Source organism: Euphorbia lathyris, chromosome 5 (assembly GCF_963576675.1).
Source record: "Euphorbia lathyris chromosome 5, ddEupLath1.1, whole genome shotgun sequence".
In the NCBI taxonomy this organism is placed as follows: Eukaryota; Viridiplantae; Streptophyta; class Magnoliopsida; order Malpighiales; family Euphorbiaceae; genus Euphorbia; species Euphorbia lathyris.
In genome coordinates this window covers 81,935,693-81,958,298 of record NC_088914.1, presented here as the reverse complement: position 1 = coordinate 81,958,298, position 22,606 = coordinate 81,935,693, and the positions used below count along the sequence as shown (strand labels likewise).

General features: G+C 38.6%; 1 pseudogene; it reads right to left on the bottom strand.

Moving 5' to 3' along the window:
- Positions 1-9,400: 9,400 nt before the first annotated feature.
- Positions 9,401-12,025, bottom strand: LOC136229899 (anthocyanidin 3-O-glucosyltransferase 5-like; annotated as a pseudogene).
- Positions 12,026-22,606: the final 10,581 nt, after the last annotated feature.

Here is a 22,606-nt window from a genome sequence, read left to right as displayed (position 1 = left end):
ATGTAGTGAGATTAAAAACAATTTTGATTGGTCGGGAGCATTGCTCCCGGAGTACTGTAAAATTTATCATCAATAATATCAAAAGTTCATTTCTGAAAAAAAAGAAAAATAGAATACTCTTAGAGTATTGTGCTCCTTAAAAACACATTTAAAAGAAAATATTTTTATTCTAGATTTGGATTAGTAATGATTTTTCTATGTCATGTTAATCTGGTATTATAATGACATAATAATAATAATATACAACTTTTTTTATACGTGAAAATTGATTGATATCGTCAATTTTACCAAATATTTTTGTCCAATTCATTATTCTTATCTATACTATATATATATAATTACGGAAGCAGAGAGAAATGAGGAGAAGTGTTTTGGAGGTCTTTTTGATGAGTTGTCAACGTAGTAAAAAATCAGATTAAAAATATTTAATTAATTAAAAATAACAAATTTATATTTATAATATATTAAACAATTACTAGCCTATTAATTAAAATAATAATAAAAAGCAAGAGTTACGGGAAGATGAAAAAACACAAAGCAAAGGAAATCCAAAAGTCACAAATAAACTTATATATAAAGCATGATAGATAGTATTCCACCATTATATTCATTGGTCACGATAGATAGTATTATATTTCTGAAGGTAAATATTCGATTTTTTTCATATGTTGTAGTTATTTTGTTCTCAATTATTTTGTTGTTTTATTTTTATTAAACAATAGTTGTTATAGTTTCATCTTTCAGATCCATTTCTGTTGTTACCCAGGTTCTATACCTCTCGCTATCTTATCCATGTTTTCTTTTTTATTTGTCTTTTTTTTTTCTTCCAAACTGATAGCTTCAATTGAAGAAATCCGATAAAAATAGAAGATGCATGAACAACTAAAATCGGGAAACACAAAAGTGTCAAAAATTACAATAAATTCTTATGTTTCTGAAGGTAACTATTTGATCTTTTTTCATGTGTTGTGGTTATTTTTGTTCACAATTTTGTTGTTGTTTTCTTTTTATTAAACAATAGTTGTTATAGTTTCATTTTTCAGAGATGAAATTTCATTTCTGTCGTTACCCAGGTTCCATACCTCTCGCTACCTTATCCATGTTTTCTTTTTTATTTGTCTTTTTTTTTTCAAAATGACTAAAATAAAGATTTTATAAATTTGTATTCTTTTTTAGTATATGTTGCTAGGTGTTATCGTTTCGATTGTTAACTCTTAACTAAATTTAGATTTTCGGCTTTATATGAACTCAATTTTTGGCTTTCTCAATTGTGCTGTTGTTTTATTTTTATTAAACAATAGTTGTTATAGTTTTATCTTTCAGAGATGAAATTCCATTTCTGTCGTTACCCAGATTTCATACCTCTCGCTACCTTATCCATGTTTTCTTATTTATTTATTTATTTTTCAAAATGACTAAAATAAAGATTTTGTATATTTGCATTCTTTTTTAGTATATGTTCCTAGGTGTTATCGTTTTGATTGTTAACTCTAACTAAAATTTAGATTTTCGGCTTTTTATGAACTCAATTTTTAGTTTTAATTGAAATTAGATTAATTTTTCTAATTCGGAACCTGTTGAAACCCACTCATTTTTTTAGTTTGAGTTTATCTAATTGATATGGATTGTATTTTTTAATTTTATGCATTTTGGTACAAATAGATATAAAGTTTCACACGATAGTTGTTCATTGAAGTTTGAGACATATTAAATAAAATATTAAAGAGATATTGGAATATTAAACTTACAATGAAGTTTATTTCAATATAAATTATGTTATATTATTATTATTATTATCAAGAAGTTATTTCTTCCCAATTTTCTAGACAAGGAGATTGTAAGCGTCTAATACGCTTGATAAGATGTTTATTCTTGAAGAATGTGGATTATGCTAGATACGAATTCAAAATCAAGATAAATAAAAATAAATTTTGATGCTCAAAATCCTAAAAATGTACATTAATTATGGATATTGAGATAATTGCTTTTGCAACATTGGCTTATATAATTTTTAACTATTATATTATGGTTCGTACAAAATTGTTAGTATTTCAAGAGTTTTTAACAGATGAAAATGAAATATGATCATAGGACAAATTATTGAAAAATATTAATTAAGAAAATATTATTATTTGAATCTCTTCAAATTCTCAAATGTTGAGCATAATTATTCTAATTAATATAATTAATTTCACATATTAATTATAAAACGTTTCTTTTTTGTACTGAGTGGTTACAATTGCAATTTAATTCTATTTAACTAAAATTAATTTATGGACTTAATACTTCATTAAGAAAAAATAAAATGTTTAATTAATGAGAAAAAAATATTTTCACTCTCCTCTTTATACGCTTATGTCTCGACATTCTCTCTTATTTAAAAAAAAAACCCCGAGAGGAAGATGGTTCTCTTCTAATTATCTTTTTCGTCCCTTTATTTTTTTCAATTCTTTTGTTTGTTTTTCTTACTTACAAAATTCAAGAATATACAATTATTAGAAAATATTAATGAAGTCAAATAAGTGATATCTACGAGTATGGCTGATATTCTATATAGTGAAAGAATGAATAACAAATTGATCGAATGTTTTGATGAGATATTACGAGATGAAAATAGGAGAAATCATCATCTTAAACCGATTTAATTAGATATATTGGGTTATTTGTAGCAGAATGAATAATTAAATTCGAATACTTGGTGATCATGAAATTCCATCAACCAAAATGATTATCATCAAGATGAATTTGTGACTAATTCTTACGAATTTTATTTTTTTATATGTAACATATTGAATTGATAAAGTTTCTTCATATGCAACATTAGAAAAGTATTGATTGTAATAGTTTATAGAATAATATATTGATGTTGCTTCCATTTTAACATAGATTGTAATTCTTTTGTATCGTAGATATAATATTTAATTTTAATTTAGTTTAATTCAATTTTTGTTTAACATATATTGTAATTATTTTGTATCGTAAATATAATATTTAATTTTAATTATAGTTTAATTCAATTTTTGATTTTTCATTATATTCTAATATATTTCTTAATTAATCTGCTAATTTATTATTATTGTTTCACAGAATTTAAAATATGAAAATGTATTAAAATTCCTAAAAAGTACAAATCATTGAATTTTATAAAAATAAATAAATCATTCATTTTTAATTAAAATTCTATAAAAAAAAGTAGTCAATTATTTTTAAAATTAATTTAATTTGAATTATCATTAAAAAATATATATTAATTTCAAATATACATAATATAAATTTTTTTCATAGCATGATATAAAATTATTTAAAAGTAAATATGTCAATTTATTTATTTATCTAAATTATATAAAAGTTTCATACCCCGTGCATTGCACGGGTTTTCGACTAGTTATTTTAGTTGTAAAGTGTAAACTAGAGAAAACAAGAATCCAAACTTATAACTGAGTTTAGCATTAAAGAGAATGATATCTACTGGTGGTGATTTTAATTCCTAATCTAAATCCATATTCATAATAGATTGTTGGCTAGAAGTTCAAATGAGAGATTTAGAGAACTTAAAACATATACTTCCAATTTTCAATGAAAGAAAAAATTGAACTTCTAAACTAAAATAATATATATATATATGAATATTTTATTCAGATTTTTAACTTTTTTATTTTTGATATTGAACGGAACTGAAAATACTCAAATATATCTAAAATCATAACTGGTTCCGAACTGAATAATTAAATATAAACTAAATCCAAATACCGACTTGAGTCTATTTGATTCGATAGTAGAGATGTATTTAAATATTTTATCTAGATCCATATTCAAAAGATTGCTTGCTAGCTAGGAGTTCAAATGAGAGACCGATAACTTCTTTACATTGATTATTAGAAGTACTTTCAACCTTAGTTTAATGGAGTTTAGTGACGAAATCCAGATTAAGGGTATGTGGATACTCATTGGTTTTCGAAAACGACAAACAAAAAAACTTATTGAACTGTGTACCTAATTTAAAATTAAATATGAATGGAATATCCATCCATCACCAAATATTCCTGTCCATAAATCTTGAATATGTCACTGAGTGGTGGATCCAAGATTTTATATATGAAAGCTAATACTCAACCATTTTAAAATATTGAAATTATAGTGAGGATTACAATGCGGTGGTCAATGGTGGACCGTATATTATCTCCAATCATGTTTTGGCTCTGAGACCTTGGGTCCCAAATTTTGACCCCCATGACTGCTCTGTTAACAGAATCCTTACTTGGGTTAGGTTCCCAGGCATTCCTCTTGAATACTATAGTGATAGATTCCTGAACAAGATTGGTAGCCTGGTTGGTAAGGTCCACCATGTCGATAAGACTACCATTGGGGCAGTAAGAGGCAAGTTTGCCAGGGTCTGTATTGATATTGATCTTGCTAAGCCTCTTCTTTCTCAATTCTGTATTCAGAATAAGGTTTTTCATATTGAATATGAAGGTATACATAATATCTGTTTTGAATGTGGTATGTTTGGCCATACATTTGAGGGATGTCCTAAGAAGAGGAAGGAGGCGGAGGAGTTGATGCAACCTATCATAGGTGGAGCTGAGAAAAGTCAGGGGGAAGAAAGGAGTTTTGGGCCATGGATGCTGGCCAAGAGGTCAGTGAGAAGGAAGCCAAGTGCTAATGTTAGTTCTATTCATCCGCCAGATATTAGTCGGAAGATGACTACGCTCCAGATTGCCCCTGAGATCAAGGTCAGACCCCCGGATATCAAGAAGAGGAGTGAGGCTGGTGTGGTCTCAGCTTCTGGCTCGGGGTCTAGGTTCGGTGTCTTGTCCCTGGAGGAAGGTCGGGAATCGGACCCTTCCAATGAACAGATTGATTTGAGCATGCTTGGTCTGGAATCGGTCGAGCCTGTTTCTAATCGGGGTAAATCTATTAATCCCCTCTTTGTCTCTGATGCTAAGGATAAAGGGAGCTCCCAGTCTCACCTTTCTACAGGGGAAGGGTCGAGAAGTAAGGCTGTTTCTCTGAATCCTCCTGTGGATGCTCCTATTGGAAAAGCTATAGGAGTGAGTAAGATGAACATGAAGAAACTTAAAGTGAAACGTAAGAAGAACCTTAATGGGTTAGACTCTTGGGCTAAAAGGGGACCTTCTGGGACTTCCTCTAGGCTCTCAGGAGCCCCGAATAAATACCTGATCTAGGGTTTGGGCTTGTGTTAGTAGTCTTCCTTTCTGATGGATTTCTTTGTTTGGAATGTTAGAGGTGCGGCGAGCAAGGCAACCCGCATTCATGTTAATGATCTTATTAAACAGTTTAACCCCTCTTGTTTTGTTCTTCTAGAGACCAAGGTCAGTGGAGCCAAAGCAGACGAGGTGGTTAGAAAGTTTAAGAATTGGAATTGTGTCAGATCGGAGGCTACTGGCCGGGCTGGGGGGATTTGGCTCTTTTGGAAGCCATGTCTTGTTAATATTGATATTGTTAGTATGGACTGTCAGTTCATTCATAGTAAGGTGTGCTACCCTGGTAATAAACATTTCTTTGTTACCTTTGTTTATGCCGATCCTGTTCTTTCTAATCGTACAAGGTTGTGGGAGATCCTTCATTCTATTAGCTCTAACATGGTGGAGGCTTGGTTGGTGGCCGGGGATTTTAATGATATTGCCCTTTTAAGTGATCAGAGAGGAGGGGGTAATCATTATGTGAACCGGTGCCTTAACCACAAGCGTAGTATGGATCTGTGTGGGCTTTCAGACCTGGGTGCTGCTGGCCATAAATTTACCTGGAAAAGAAATAGCTTGTTTGTGAGGTTGGATAAGGTGTATGCTAATGTTGCGGCTATCTGTAGGTTTCCTGAGGTCAAGGTGCTGAATCTCCCCTTCCGTCACTCTGACCATTGCCCTATCCTCATTAATTTGGTCAAAGGTAACCGGCTGAAAGGTAACAGACCCTTTAGATATCTTGTGGCTTGGGATTCTCATCCCGACTTTAGGAATTTCGTGAAAACCAATTGGCATCCCCACTCTGATGTTCTCCTCGCTGCTGAGGAATTCAGAAGGAAGGTGGTTGTTTGGAATAAAGACATCTTTGGCCATATTATCAGGAGGAAGAATAAACTCTTGAGGAGGATGGAAGGCGTTCAGCGTTGCTTGGAGGCTCGTTTCGACCATAGCTTAAATGGTCACCTTAGAGCTCTCCAGAACGAGTTGGAAGCTGTGCTTAGACAGGAAGAGCTTCTTTGGTTCCAGAAGTCTAGGAAGGCCTGGATTCAAGACGGGGATCGGAATACCAGGTTTTTTCATCTCTCTACGATCATTAGGAGACAGAGGAATAGGATTGATGCTATCAAGGACGCTAGTGGCGAGTGGATTTTTGAGGAGGAAGACATTCGTCGCTCAGCCCTTGATTTCTACAAGGACTTGTTTAGAGAGGAAGCTGTGGACTTGGAGAGTGCCCACTCTGGTATTTCCTTTCCTCGTTTGGGGGAGGAGGCTATTAAAGATGCTTTCCATCCTATTGACCTTAAAGAGATTGATCTGGCCTTCTCTAGCATAGGGTCCACTAAGGCTCCTGGGATTGATGGTATCCCCGCTAGTTTCTATCATAAACACTGGGATACTGTTAAGGAGGGCATATACAGTTTTGTGTTAGGTGTTTTTGGTGGCTCTAACGATATCAGGTCGGTTAATAAAACCCTCATTGTCTTGATTCCTAAGGTTGTTAAGCCTTCCTCCTTCCTCCAGATGAGACCCATCAGTCTTTGTAATGTTTTGTATAAAGCTATTACTAAGATTGTGGCTAATAGAATCCGGAAGATCCTTCCGGATATAATTAGCCAGAACCAAGGGAGCTTTGTTCCTGGTAGACAATTGATGGATAACGTTGTTATTGCCCAGGAGGTTGTCCATTCTATGAAGATTAAGAAAGGTAAGAAAGGGATTGTGGCCCTCAAACTGGATCTGGAGAAAGCCTATGATAGATTGAACTGGAGCTTTCTTCTGGATAGTTTAGCCAAAGCTGGCATCCCGGAGAACTGGAGGATTTTGATTGAGAAGTGTATCTCCTCTCCTGTTTTCCAGGTCATGATCAATGGGGACATGTCGGATGAGTTTTCTCCCTCCAGAGGAATTCGTCAAGGAGATCCTATGAGTCCCTTCCTCTTTGTTATTGCCATGGAAAGACTGTCTCACCTGATCCAAGAGGCAGTGTGCAAAGGGACTCTCCACCCTGTTTCTATCAACAGACATTGCCCCCTTATTACCCATTTACTCTTTGCTGATGACGTCATGCTTTTCGTTGAGGGTAATGAGGAGCAAATTAAAACAGTTATGGATATCATTGATTGTTTTTGCGAGGCTTCTGGCCAGAAGGTTAACATCCAAAAGTCCCGTATGCTTTGTTCCAAAAATATGGACAATAGCTTGTGCAGAAGACTGAGTGAGCTCTCTGGCATACCTCTGACGAACTCTTTGGGGAAGTATCTTGGGGTTCCTCTTCACAGTGACAGGGTTTCCAAAGCCTCTTTCAAGGATATTTTGGACAAAACTAATGGTTTGTGTGCTAGCTGGAAAGCTAATTCTCTTTCCCTTGCAGGTTGCCTTACCTTGATCCAGTCAGTTAACTGCGCTGCTCCGAACCACATCATGCAGGCCTGTAAGCTTCCTGAGCCTGTCCTTAGTGACCTGGATAAGATAAATCGGCGTTTCCTGTGGGGTGAGTCTGGAGATGGGAGAAAGGTTCACCTGGTCCCGTGGAAGGAAGCTTGCCAGCCTAAAAACAGGGGGGGTCTTGGTATTAGGCAGGCAAAGGACAATAATAAAGTCCTGTTAATGAAACTTCTTTGGAGAATGTGGCAATGCCCCTCCTCTCTTTGGGTCCGTCTCTTGTGCGGGAAGTATCGGAAAGATAGAATCTTTGGTGGCCCGAAGGAGAGGGTTGTTAGCTGTTCCTTCCTCTGGAAAGGGCTCAGTGCCGTGTTTGCTGAATTCTGTACGGGGATTGGCCTGGAGGTGGGTAATGGTAGATCTATTAGCTTCTGGTATGACACCTGGATTGGTGATAAACCGCTGATTGATGTGTGTAATGCCCCTCCGTCGGCTGATCTCCTTTCCTGGAAAATTGCTGATGTGGTGGACTCGGAGGGAGACTGGATCTGGTCAAAGTTCGACTCTTTCTTTAGTCTGGAGACCCTTCTTAACATTAGAGGAGTGAAGATTAGCAATCAAGAGGAGGATAAGGATAGACATTGTTGGGCCTTGACGAATAATGGTACTTATTCTTGTAAATCGGCCTATGAAGCTTTTACCCCTAATAGGGCTGATCCTCCCTTGGAGATTTGGAAGTCCATATGGTCCCTCAAGATCCCTTACCGTATCAGGAGCTTCCTTTGGCTGGGTATCAAAGACAGGCTCCTTACGAATGCGGATAGGCACAGAAGGCACTTGACTGAGTCTAGTGCCTGTAGTAGATGCAGAGGCAATGTGGAAACCTTGTGCCATGCCTTGAGGGATTGCCCAAATAGTAAGAAGATCTGGGAAGGGATCCTCCCTCATCACATCCTCCCTTCCTTCATGGCCTTTTCTGAAGGGGACTGGTTCTCTCAAGGAGCCAAGGGGAACTTGCTGGCCAACATGGAGCACGGTGCCATCCTCTTTGCTATTACTTGTCACCAAATCTGGAAGTGGAGGAATGAAGAATTATTTGCGGGTAAGGCTGTCCTTATTCCTGATTTACTGTTTTTCTTCTCGAAGAAGCTCTTTGTTATTACTAAAAGCTTTGAAAGAGATTCCCTTGTTCGCCCCTCCCCGGATAAAGAGATCCTGCTAGTTGGCTGGAGTAAGCCTAGAGAAGGGTTTGCTAAGTTGAATACTGATGGCTCCTGCCTTAGCAATGGCAGAATTGCTGCTGGAGGAGTTCTTCGGGATGCTGGTGGCAATTGGATGGCGGGGTTTACCCATAACTTGGGGACGGGCTCCTCCTTTTCTGCGGAGCTCTGGGGTATCTTGTCAGGTATTAAACTCGCCATTCGCATGGGTGTTAAAAAGCTCTCGGTGGAATCTGATAATCTGGAGGCTATTAACAGGATTTCAGATAGCCATGTTGTTTGTCTGAAGAGCCAGAATCTCATCAAAGCTATTTTGAGGCTTCGTCCTGCCTTTGAGTATCTTAATTTCTCCCATATTTTTAGGGAGCAAAACCGCGTGGCGGATCGCTTAGCAGCTGCTGGGCATGGGAGAATGTTAGGTGTTTCTACCCTATCTGTTCCTCCTTCTTTTCTTTTGCCTTCTCTCCTAGAGGATAGGATTGGAGTCAGCCTTCCTAGACTGATCCCGGTGTAGGTTTTTTGTTGGTTTTATTTTTTTCCTTTCCTTTCTTACCAAAAAAAATAATAATATTGAAATTATAGTAAGAAACGTCATTATAAACTAAAATTGGGGAAGGCTATATGGGGCCGGAGCCCCCGAGCCTTGGACTGGATCCGCCTCTCCCATCATTAATTACAGCGATCTGCAATATGAGAAAGCGAGTTAAAGGAGCTACCACCCTCTCTCAAAGCCTTTTCACCACTTTCTTTCAATTTCACCACCCTATCCCTTCTTCTTCCTCCATCCCCATTCTCCTCCATTAATTCTCTAACAACTTGTTCAATCTCATTTCTTCCCGCAACCTGTTGAGTAGGCACAACCTTCAACCCAACAGCCACTCCAACCACTTCAATAAGCATTGCAGCATTCATTCTCTGCTCTGCATACAATGGCCAAGCAACCATAGGAACCCCATTCACTATGCTTTTTAAAGCCGAGTTCCAGCCACAATGTGTCACGAAACCACCCACTGATTCGTGCCTTAATATCTCCGTTTGTGGTGCCCAAAGTGGGACTACTATTCCGGTCTCTTGGGTCCGGGTCAGGAACCCGTCGGGGAGATAATCCGGTGTGTCGTCACTCCTTTAGCGTGTGTTGAATAGTGCAGCAGCTGAATCTGTGTCGATTGGCGGCCGTACCACCCAAATAAACCTGAATATTTAACAAAGAACGAAAAAATTACTTGTCGTGTGATAGCTACTAAACTACATTACACGGAAATGAAAACGGATATCAATACAAGTTATTTTTAAAAATCAAACGAAACAAAAATGCAGGATATATATGTAAATATTAATAATATATATATATATATATATATATATATATATATATATATATATAAAGGGTTATGTTATGCTTACTTTGTTTTTTATAAAGTAAGTATTATTTTTTTTTCGACCATTGGATGGTGATTAACTTTGACAAAGTAAACTCATCCAAAAACTTTTTATATTTTTTAGGCTTAAAGCACTTGTTGGCTCCTGACCTATCTAAAATTTGTGCATTTGGCCCCTGACCTATTATTTGGTCATATTTTGCCCATAACCTATCAAATTAGATAAAATCCAACCCATATTGAATGAAAAATTAACTCTGTTGGAAAATTAACGGCAGTAACCAATACAAAAATGACACATGACACATAAATAAAATTAATTTCACTCTATCCGAACACTAGAAAAAGTTTTTAGGATTTTTTTACTATGTAAAATAGTTACTGTTGACATCTCCAGTTGAAAATTAATTTTATTTATATATCATGTGTCGTTTTTGTATTGGTGACTGTTGTTAATTTTCTAACAAAGTTAATTTTCCATTCAATATGGGTTGAATTTTATCTAATTTGATAGGTCAGGGGCCAAATATGGCCAAATAATAGGTCAGTGGCCAAATGCACAAATTTTGGATAGGCCATGGGCTAAAAAGTGCTTTAAGCCTATTTTTTATAATTTAATAATAGAATTGAAGATTAATATTTATAAATTCAGTAAAATATTTGAATTTTTTTCCAAACTCATAGAAAAGATAGCATTATATTTTTTATTTTATTATTTAAATTTCACGTTTAATCATATATTTGTAATGTGTTACTAATTTGTGATCAAATGATGATGATAAGATTTATGACCGAGAAGACAGTTTGATAAATTATTTCTCAAATTGACCAAATTATCAACGTTATTGGTAAACTTACATCATTTTAAACGTTAGGAATAAATTACTCTTGACCGTAAACATTGAGAGTATTTTTGCGTCTTATCCCTAAATATTCGAATAGACATACCTTTGCTTGCTCAACTCCAGCCCCCAAGCCAGCTCAGTAGTTTGCTCCGCCGAAAGAGTCCCACCACTCCCAAACGAGACATAAACAACAGACCGTTTTGGTTGCAAATCAAGCCAATCCAACACCTCACTACTCCTCGGACGACCAACCACAGGTCGAACCAGCGGTCCAACCGGATAAACCGGCACCTTACTGCTCCTCCTTCCACATCCAAGTGCACTAAGCGTTTTTCCCTCCAAACCCTCCCAAGTATTAACCAAAACACCATCACCCCTCATTATCTCAACCCCCATACGCACAATACTCATCCCACATCCCACCATTCGGCTCAACCAGCGGTGCAAACGTATCCTCAAACCGGACCGCCTTACAACCCGGAATAACCAACGGTCTCCGGTTCATCACATGCTCATCCTCAACCATCTTTCTATCCAATGTAGGAACATGGATAGTCAAAGCAAGAAACCAAGCATTAGAAGCAATAAAAACGTACTTAAAACATGTTGAATTCCTCAGCCATTGATAAAGCTTCGGTCCCGAAAAGATCAACAACAAGAACTTTAGGACTAAATTGCAATTCTGAAATTGCTTGATTCAGGCTTGGTAAAGCCTGGTGCATCATGGTTACGAGTTGGGTTAGGATAGGAGTTGAAGGGTTGATTAAGGAAGAGATGTCAACAGGAGGTAGAAGGATAATTTCAAATAGTTTTGGGGTGATTTGTAAATTTTTTATTAGCTGATTTTGAGTGAGGGAAGCATCGTTTGTGACCACAAAAAGAGTTACTTGGAAGCCATGGTTAGCCACCATGTGTTTGGCTAGCTCTGCAATAGGAATTATGTGACCCATGCCTGGGCTAGCCAATAGGACTGCATGAGGTTTTGTTGTTTCCATTTTTGTAAAATTCATAAGGGTAATTGAAATAGTTTTTTGATTATATATATATACTAGAAAGATACCCTTGCTTCGCTTCGGGAGAAAAAACTTCACAAATTTTATGTCTAAATTAAAATTACAAAAAATTAAATAATTAAAATATTAAACACTTATTTAATTTAAGTGTGTTTTTTCTTTACCACTTAAAATAGTCAATTAAGTAAAAATCATTTATTCTGATAAGTCAAAATATTTTTTTTGGTGAATGATAGGTCAAAATATTTAACTTAACACTTTAAGTTAAATATTACTACATCCGTTTCATATTAAATGTCTTTTTAGAGATGTTTTTTTTTGTTTCATATTACATGTCATTTTATATAATCAGTACACGTTAAGTCATCTTTTTTTATACTATAAAATGCGGGTTTACGGAAATTAATTAGAATAATGGACTTATTATAAAATAAATAAATATTGGAATCAATAAATAAGGGGCGACCATGTCTTTTTTTCCAATATCCTTAATTTCTATACAAATCTCTAAAAAGACATGTAATATGAAACAATATTTTTATAACAGTTACATCATTTAATACTTTTAGTACTTATAATTTTCAATACTTAAAATTCAGTAATTATTTTTTTAGTACTTAATTTTAAGTTTTATCAAACATCACTTAAGTCTTTAGAATCTTAACCCTGAGATTTTAATAAATCTAGATTATTAAATTTAAACCTTAGAATACTAAGAATTTTCATTCTAAAATTTTAATAAGTCTAGATCTAACCGTGAATAACCAAATTTATTTGGTTAAATAGGCTTACATAAACACCATTGTTAATATAATATTATAATTTAAGTGGTCTAAACTTTACATAATAAGAGTACAGGCTAATGGATATTTTTATGTTCATCTATCCATAAATAGAATGTACAAAAGAATAAATTGGACTTTTTTATAGACATAAAGTGGACTTTGAAATAACAAAAAGACAAAAAGGAAAAAAATATAAAAAGAAAAGGAATATGATATGAGTGAGGAAAGGAAAAGAAACCTTTTAAAAAGACCATAGAAGAAACGGCATCGTTTTGCTCCCACCTATATGGGTGCCACAAAAGCTGAGAGAAATTAGTGGAGGATATAATGGATTGTTGATGGCAAATTTGGAAAATGAGGAGTAGAAAATAGAGGAGGGTAAGATTGGAATAGATTGGAAAAAATTTTGAATTGGTACTGTTCACACAGTTTCACTTTTATAAGTATACTAGAATTCGCTTCGGGAAAAAATAAGTTGATAATTTTTATTAAATTGATTTAGGTTTCTTCTCTAGATTGAGAGGGGATATTTTCTTTGTTCGTCGTCTCGATCTACTTCACCTTTATGTTTAACACATGTAGTGACGTATTTAGGATTGTTTATCGTGATTTATGAGTATTAAATTAATATTTTTTTAGTGTTTTTACATAAAAAAAAAGTTAAATCTTTGTTTACAGTTTCCATAGAATTTTTAACGTTTTTCGGTAATCAGTGGGTGCCAAAGCCTCCAAAACTCTCTTGACCCTGTCCCTGAACACACGCTAATTCGAATAGATTTTTTTTTTTGGATAAGGTGCCAAAACGGGTCTATTGTTTTTGGGAAAGTATTAATTTAGGCTACATGTACAAAATAACACCAATATAGGCTTAACGTTAAAAAAAGTATCAATTTAAGCTTCGATAACAGATTGGACACGTCGTTTCTATTACTTCATTAAGTTCTGATTTATTCTTCCACGCATAATTGACAGAACTTAACGGAATATTATCAATAACGTGTCTCGTTCCATTAGCACTAAAAACCATAGATCTATTTTAATACAGTATCTCTTTTGAATCTATTATTTTTATAGATGTTTTTGTCCTTTGAAAAACTCAATTTATTTCTTCCATTTTGAAAGACAGAAAAATTAAAGATTTAGTGTGTTGAGAAGTGTGTTGAAAGAATTAAAAAAAAAATTAAACATTATGTGGCAGGGATAGCCAAAAGAAAACAAAGAGTAAAACAAAATAAACAAACCAAAAGAAATGTGGAGGAAGGAAAGAAATGGCATGGGGCAGTCTGAAATTCGCATAGAGGAGGAAAGTGTAGAAGGTGGAGAACGACGCCGTTTTACTTCTAGGCAGCTGAGGTTTTCAAGTGATTTGGAGGGGCAAAATTGTAATTTGCCTTAAGGATGAGATGGGAAAGACTTCAAAAGGGTAAGATTGTCAAATTTTGGAATAAATTTGAAATTGATACTGTTCCCATCTTTCAATTTTATATATATAGATAATATGTGTTATTCATAATGCAAAATTAAATTGCATATATCAATTATGGAAATTGTTTTGAAAATCTTCTGTATTACACAAAAGGTAATTTATTTATTTGTATGGATTTTCATGTATAACTAATTGCAAAATTAATTGACTTATTTCCATATATTAAATATTAGGCATAACACTCATTTGACTCCGTAAACTAAGATTTCAAAGTCAATAAGGACCTTAAACTATAAAAAAAAAATCATTAATCAGGTCCATAAACTAAAAAAAAAAATCATCAATTCAATCCTCATTCTAAACAAAAATCATCAATTGGGGCTCTCATCGAAAATTATTCGGTTAAACAGTTTCAGACCCTCTTCCACAAACTCATGTTGAACCAACACTAATAACTTGCTGGATCCGATTAGATGATCTCCACCGTAGTTACCTGCAAAACAGAACCGGAGACAAGATCTCCGGGAAAACTCTCCGACGATCAAGTCAGTTTTTGTAGGAGGGTTGGTAAATTGACAATAGTATTGTGGAAAAAAAAATGTGAACGTACCTCTCCCCCTTGGCCTTATGGCTTTTTATAAGTGCTCTTAAGTAACCGCCGAGGGCGGTTACTCCTTCCAGGCCACGTTCCGAGGGCGGTTACTCCTTTTTAGGCCATGCCCCTTTCGTGGCTTTCGTGGCAACAAACGTGGTATCGTTTGTTCTGAGTGGGAGTTTTGATGCTCCATTTAGGAATTCGGGGCGGTTACTCACTTCACCCGCTTCCTCTATTCGGGTCCCATCCGATCTTAGACCATGGATCTAAGTATGGGCTGGGCCCGTGTAATGAATTCGACCCGGTTTGGCTTCGCGGGTCATCACATGCCTCCCCCTTAGTTTGGCAAGAGCCCTTTAGGGTCTTTTTTATAGGGGACTTTTCGTTTTTTGTCTGGATTTTCAAAATTCGAAAATTGTGACTTTCCTTTTCCGTCGTTTCTTTTCCCGCATCAACCTTTTCTGTCGTTTATTTTCCGGCATCAACCTCTTTGCATCCGTTCTCCTCTGTGTCGTCTTTCATATGTAAGTTTTCCTTTCCAGAACTTGTACCTCGCTCGACTCTTTACTTCAGTTCATTTTTCTTCATCAATATGTCGAACCCTGATCTCGACTTCGCACCGTTCGACGAAAATTACGTCCGCGAGGTCTCCCATGAGGTCGAGGAGATAGGTTGATGAAGCTTCAACCAGCTCTCTTGGGCCTGATTCTCATCCTGCCGACTTCCTCCACCTGGCGAATACAACCGATGAGGGTTTAGGTTTTGACCCTAAAAAGTTGATTCCGCCACCTGTCCCAACCCCTCGTTTATTACCGAAGAAGGACAGGTCGGGAAGTCTAGTTTGTCGCGAGACAATTGATGATTTGCGGGAGCAGTATCCTTGGCTCCAAGGTCTCGAAACCCTCATTCCCGGGGAGGATAGAGGACCGGGCGACTACCCAAAGGGGTATTTCACCATTTTCGTCGCCCAGATTATCTACGGTTTCACGTATCCGCTGGCGGATGAGATTGCCTCTGTCCTTGGCGGTTACGGAATCACACCCGGTCAATTGCACCCCAATGGATGGGCCGACTTAACTTTGGACAAATTTCTGGCGGATTGTCTGGAGGTTCCCTTCTCACTCAAAATTTTCTCCAAGCTTCATCATTTCAAAAGTTCGGCGGGGTATTTCACTTTCATCCGTCATAGTGGTTACTATGGTTTTGACGAGAAGCTGAACAAAATCCGCGAGTGGGATCGATCTTATTTTTTCATCAAGTTTAATGAGGGGAATCCAAATTTCCTTCGCCGTTGGGGCCGACATAACGTGAAGAGTTTGAACTTCGGTTACCCCAGCGAGGAAGAATCCGCCGTTATCAAGTTTTTGAAGAGTACTCCTCCCTTTGTATGGACATATGATCAGGCCTTCCACATGCTAAGGAGCCGAGTAGCGATTGCCTACCGCGAGGGAGATCGCGTTGTCTATATCCCTTATCGCGTTTTTTTACAAGGTACTTTTTTATTTCCAAGTTGATGATTTCTTTCAACCCTTTGCAGGGGTGATCCTTTATCTCAACTCGCTGCAGATCGGGAGGCGAAAGCCCTAGCGAGAAGGAAGAGGCGGATGGAGGGAACCACCTCTGTTGCAGGGGTGAATTCTCCTGGAGGGGCGATTACTTCTATTGAGGCGGATTCTCCCGTAAAGGCCTCTGTTTCACAAGGTCCAGCTTCTGCTTTCGAGGACCTTCCCTTAACTAGGAAGCGGAAGAATACTGTGGATACATAATCTTCTCGTCCCAGGAAGAAAAACACCTATGTGTCCCTCACCATTGGCGGTACACCTGTATCCGCCTCGGCCAAAGGAAAAAGCAGTACTCCGATCCACGAGGTATCTTGATCTATTCCCCTTTTTTATGTTGTTAATTTTTCCTCATGAGTTATCTGTTGTTCTCCTGATCTTTCTCCTTATGCATTCGCAGCCAATTCCTGATATCAGCGGGTGGTGGACTAGGACCTTTGGCATGGCTGTGAGCTTCTCCTGTAAGGACATTGTTTCTTCTATATGCAATGTCCTTGGGCGACTCCCCTCTGCTTCCCGCGTGCGGGAGCAAGTACCTCTTCCTACTGCTATGGAAGGGATTGAGAAGCGGGCCATAGAGGTATATTGTTGCTTGTGATATTCCTTTTCAAGGATCTTGTATTCGTAGTAACCGCATATTTCTATTCGCTCTTATTATCTGCGAATCATCTTTTATGCAGATTATTAACTTCGCGGAGGGTGCTCTCCGGAGGGACGCCGAGCGCGCTAAAGAGTTGGAGAGTCTTGGTACTGAATTGGCGACTCAGAAGTCGCTCTTTGATGACGTCCAAGGCAAGGTAAAGGCCCTGGAAGGTGCTTGTCAGAAGGCCATGAACGAGAAGGAGGAAGCTCTCCAATCTCTCCAGGCTAAGTCCGATGAGCTGCAGAAGGCCCTTGATGATCTAAATTCATCCAAGGAGGACCTAGAGATGCAAAAGAGGAGGGCCGAGGAGATCGTAGCCGAAGATAGCGCTCGCATCTATTGGTATGGGGAGCGGATTCATGCCGCTTATGAGCATGGCCATCCGGATCGAGTACTTAATCGCCCCAAAGTTCCCATCCCCGAGAAGGATTTGACTGAGAAGTGGGATAAGCTGGAGGCCGAAGACGCCGATATGGATGAGGTACTCCTCTTGGATTGGCAAAGTTTCCAGGACTCTCCAATTAACCGCGTGATCCCGAATCAGAACGTAGAAGAAGAGGCACCACAAGACGTTTCTCAGCCTGAGCAAGAGGTGCCTCTCTCTGGAGCGGTTACTGATTCGAGGGTTGAGGATTCGCTTGAAGCAGGTCCGCCGGCTGGAGGAGATGAGGGAGCCGCTGAAGGCGAGGAGGGCCATAGGGGTGAAGGAGAGGAAGCTGTAGCATAGTTTGATTTATATTTGGACTGTTGTATGTAACAAACTGCCCATATATATTAATTTTCTTTTACTTGCCGTTTTACCTATATGTGCGATTGTCGCTTTATTCCTTATTGCCCTTTATTTTCATATGTGACCCTTGCCTTTTGCTGACTCCATATTTGTATTTCTTCGTAGTTAGTTTCGCTTCCGCTAGGGTGGCCAGACCCTTTTTGCAAATTTTTGCAATTTTTTGAGTACTCGTTTATTCGCTTAATTTTATGCCTTATCTTATAATTTTTCTTTCGAAAATAATATAATCATAAGGTTTTGCGAGTGATGCGTAATCATGCATCCGCCTTTCTTTAACAGGCAACACATTTATGTGTTTTTAAGTTTAACCATAAGGTTTTGCGAGTGATGCGTAATCATGCATCCGCCTTTCTTTAACAGGCAACACATTTATGTGTTTTTATGAGTAGCTTGAAAAGGATCCGCATTAGGACGTAGTGTACTGAATAAATGTAATAATTGAGTATCTTTATTGATAAAGAAAAAAAAAGGCTTCTTATTACATAGGTACATAAACCGTGCGGGATCAAAGCCTCGTTAAAACCTTTTATCAGAAAACCCAGTGGGAAAAACTCATAAAAGGAAAAAGAGTACTCGTCATTTCCCTGAACTACTCGGCCTGTTTATATAGGCGTAGATTCTCTAGATTCCAGGTGCGCGGGAGCTTTTTTCCGCTTATTTCTTCTATTTCAAAAGTTGATGGTCCCAGCTTCTTGGATACTCTGTATGGTCCGATTCAGTTGACGCCTAATTTGCCTTTGCCTTCTCTGGATTTTATTTTATCCGCTTTTTTCAAGACCAAGTCGTTCTCGTTGATTATCACTTTTCGCACCCTTCTGTCATGATATTTCTTGATTCTATTGCGGTACACTGCCATTCGCATGTAAGCTTTTTCTCTTCGTTCTTCAACAGAATCCAATGCATCTCTAATGTTGATAGGATTTTGTGTGTCGCAATAATAAATTATCCGATCTGTGGGCGACTTGATTTCAACAGGTAGGACTGCTTCGGCTCCATAAACCAGCGAGAAAGGTGTTTCGCCTGTTGCTGCTTTTACAGAAGTTCTGTATGCCCATAACATATGGGGTATCTCATCCGCCCAACCTGTTTTTTTTATCACCTAGCCGCTTCTTGATGCCTTGAATCATGGCCCTGTTGGTAACCTCCGTCATACCATTCGATTGGGGATGGTTTACGGAAGAGAAATGATTCTTGATCCCCATGCTTTCGCAGTATGCTTTGAACTTGGCACAGTTGAACTGGGTGCCGTTGTCGGTTATAAGCTTTTACGGGATTCCGAATCGCATGATAATGTTCTCTCGTAAGAACTCGATCATTCGTTCAGGTGTTTGAGCGGTTACTGCCTCCGCTTCTACCCATTTGCTGAAGTGGTCAACTGCGACTATCAAGTACTTCCTTTTCTTTGTCGTTTTTGGGAATGGACCCACAATATCGATTCCTCATATTGCGAATGGCCATGCCGTCATTATAGTGATTTGTTCGGCTCCGGGAACATGCTTTTCATTCGCATGGATTTGACATTTGTGACATTCCGCGACCATCTTCTGGGAATCCTCCACCACCTTGGGCCAGTAATATCCCATCAACTTGACCTTTCTTGCCAACACCGCCGAAGCTTCATGCGCGCCACAAATTCCTTCATGTAGTTCTCGCAGCACGTAGTCTCCTTCATTGCGGCTAATGCATTTCAACCATGGACATGTATACGATTTCCGATACAAAGTTCCATCTCGAATTGAGTATCTAGCTGACTGCCCAATTAGCTTTCTGGCTAAGCTTTTATCAACCGGCCAATATCCCTGTACCAGATATTGGCGGATGGGCATCCGCCAATCTTCATCGTCTTCCAGCTTTTCGATGACCATAATCTGATCGACTTCGAATGCTGGTGCCGATTTTATTTCCAAATTGCATGCTTTTTGACTCCATGGTTCTCTACTTGCCGCTGCTTTTGCCAATTCGTCAGCCTTTGCGTTTTGGCCTCGCGGAACATGCACCATCTCCCAAACGGCTCCCTTGTGTGTTAACTCTTGTGTCAATCTGCCGACCACCTGATGGTATTTTACTAGATCCTCCTGTTTCACCAGATAATTTTTTGTGATCTGATTTATCATGAGTTTGGAATCGCTGTAGATTACCACTCTTTCTGGGGTGAGTTCATTGAGCAACTTCAATCCGCATATCATCGCTTCATACTCCGCGGCGTTATTGGTAGTTTTGAATGTTAACTTTGCCGCATAGTACAGGCGAATAACCTCCGGGCCTTTGATGACGACTCCCAGTCCAGCTCCGTCTGTGGATAATGCCCCATTTGTGAACATGCTCCACTCTTCTTTTTGTGCCTTTGGACATTCGTCATCATCCCACGTGAATTCATTCACGAAATCGGCGAGTACTTGACTCTTTAGCGCTGGTCTTCCTTCATAGCGAATATCGAATTCTCCCAGGCGAATTGACCATTCCATCAATCGGCCGGATGCGTCAGGTTTCTGCAGTACCTTTCGCATTGGAATGCCAGTTCTCACAATGATAGTATGCGCCTGAAAGTATGGTTTTAATCTAGCCGCCGTGGTTATCACCGTGAGGGCCATTTTGTCCAACTTCGAATACCGGAGTTCTGCATCCTTCAAGACTTTGGTCACATAGTACACTGGATATTGTTGCCCTTCTTCTTCTCGCACCATCACAGTGCATATCGCCATACTGGTGACGGATACATAAAGAAATAAATCTTCTCCATCCTCCGGCCTGCTCATTAAGGGCGGATAACATAGTAATCGTTTTATACCCTCAAATGCATCTTGACAATCCGGCGTCCATTCAAAGGACTTAGATTTTTTGATGGCATTGTAGAAAGGTAGACATCTTCTAGCTGAGCATGATATGAATCGCCCTAATGCCACCAACCGCCCATTCAGTCTCTGTACTTCTCTTACGTTCCTCGGTGTTTTCATCTCCATCACTGCTTTAACCTTCTCAGGATTCGCCTCAACTCCTTTGCCGCTAACAATGAAACCCAGGAATTTTCCTGCCCTTGCTCCGAACGTGCATTTTTCTGGGTTCAACCTGAGGCCATATTTGATCAGCACTTCCAGGATTTCTTTGATATCCTGCGGGTGGTCTTGCATCTTCTTGCTTTTAATGATCATGTCATCTACGTAGATCGAGAAGTTCTCGCCTGACTTGTCTGAAAATATCTTGTTCATCATCCTCTGGTATGTTGCTCCCGCGTTTTTCAATCCAAAGGGCATCACCTTGAAGCAATAAGTCGCCTGATGAGTTATGAATGATGTTTTGATTTCATCCGCCTTCTCCATGGGTATCTGGTGGTAACTGGATTTCACGTCGGTGAACGATAAAGCCTCAAATCCTGCAGTTCCATCTACCAATATATCAATGTTAGGCAGCGGATACATATCCTTTGGACAAGCTTTATTCAGATCCTTGAAGTCGACACACATTCTGTACGTTCTATTTGGCTTTTTGACTAGAACCACATTGGCTAGCCACTCCGGATAGGTGACTTCTCGAATTGCATCTGACTTTAGCAAATCCGCCACAGCTTTTTCAATCGCCTTCTGTCGCTCTAGAGCGTGTCCTCTCTTTTTCTGTCGCACTGGGGTTGCACCTTTGCCCACATTCAAACGATGGGTCGCTATGTCTGGGCTTATTCCTTTCAGCACTTCATTCGGAGCGGCGAATGCCGACTCGCATTGGATCAACACCTTGGTAATGGCTTTCTTCGTTTCTTCTGGGAGTCCAGCCGCTATTCGCACGTTCTTGTCATTTGAGATGGCGAATAGTTCCGTTTCCCCCAATGCTTCCGCCGGCGGCTTCTCATCGACTTTATCCTCTTCATCTGGTTTTGGTTCAAGAGACAATGTATAGGCCTGTTGAGATACAAGTTGATCACCTTCAACTATGACTCGCCCTTGGTGCGTTGGCAAATGCAATGTCAAATGCTTCATTGAGATGAGCGATTCCGTTTCCGATAGGAACGGACGCCCCAGAATTACGTTGTAGGCCAATGGGATATCAATAATTGCGAATTCTTGATCACCTCGCCATTTTAGATTCTTATCACCCATTTCTGCCTCCAGCACCACCTGTCCACTTGTTTGAGACGATTGACCTCCAAAACCAGTTACATCCATGAATGTATGTTCCACTCGCTCGTCATTAATTCCCAACTTGTTGAATGCAGTCCGAGTAATAACATTACAAGAACTGCCAGTATCAATAAGGACCCGCTTGACGTCCCATCCTTCTACAGCCATCGTAATCACCAAAGCATCCGCATGTGGCTCCGTGATTCGCGCAAATGAGTAATTGAGGGCATCCCCCCTATGTGTGTTGCTTTTTCGCTGTTCACGGCGAGCCCTTTTTGTTGGAGGCTCATAGATCCCGCCTGCTATCACGTTTATCACCCCTTTTTCTGCTTCTTTTCTGGCCTTGCATCCACCTCATGCGGGAGCGTTGCTTTCTCGTCACTCGTCACTTTTCTTACGAATTGACTCAGTTTGCCCCTTTCGATCAGCCTTTCGATCAGCCTTTCAATCTCCTTCTTCAATTCATAGCAATCGTTCGTGTCATGGCCGTTCAATCTGTGGAACCTATAATATTTGTTAGGATATCACTTCCATGAATTCCTTTGCTATCTTCATGAGTTCGGCCACTGTGCGCGGCTTGTTGCGGATGATTTCCTCCCGCATGCTCCAATCCGTGGTTCCATCCGCCATGATGTTGCGGATGCTCACGATATCCG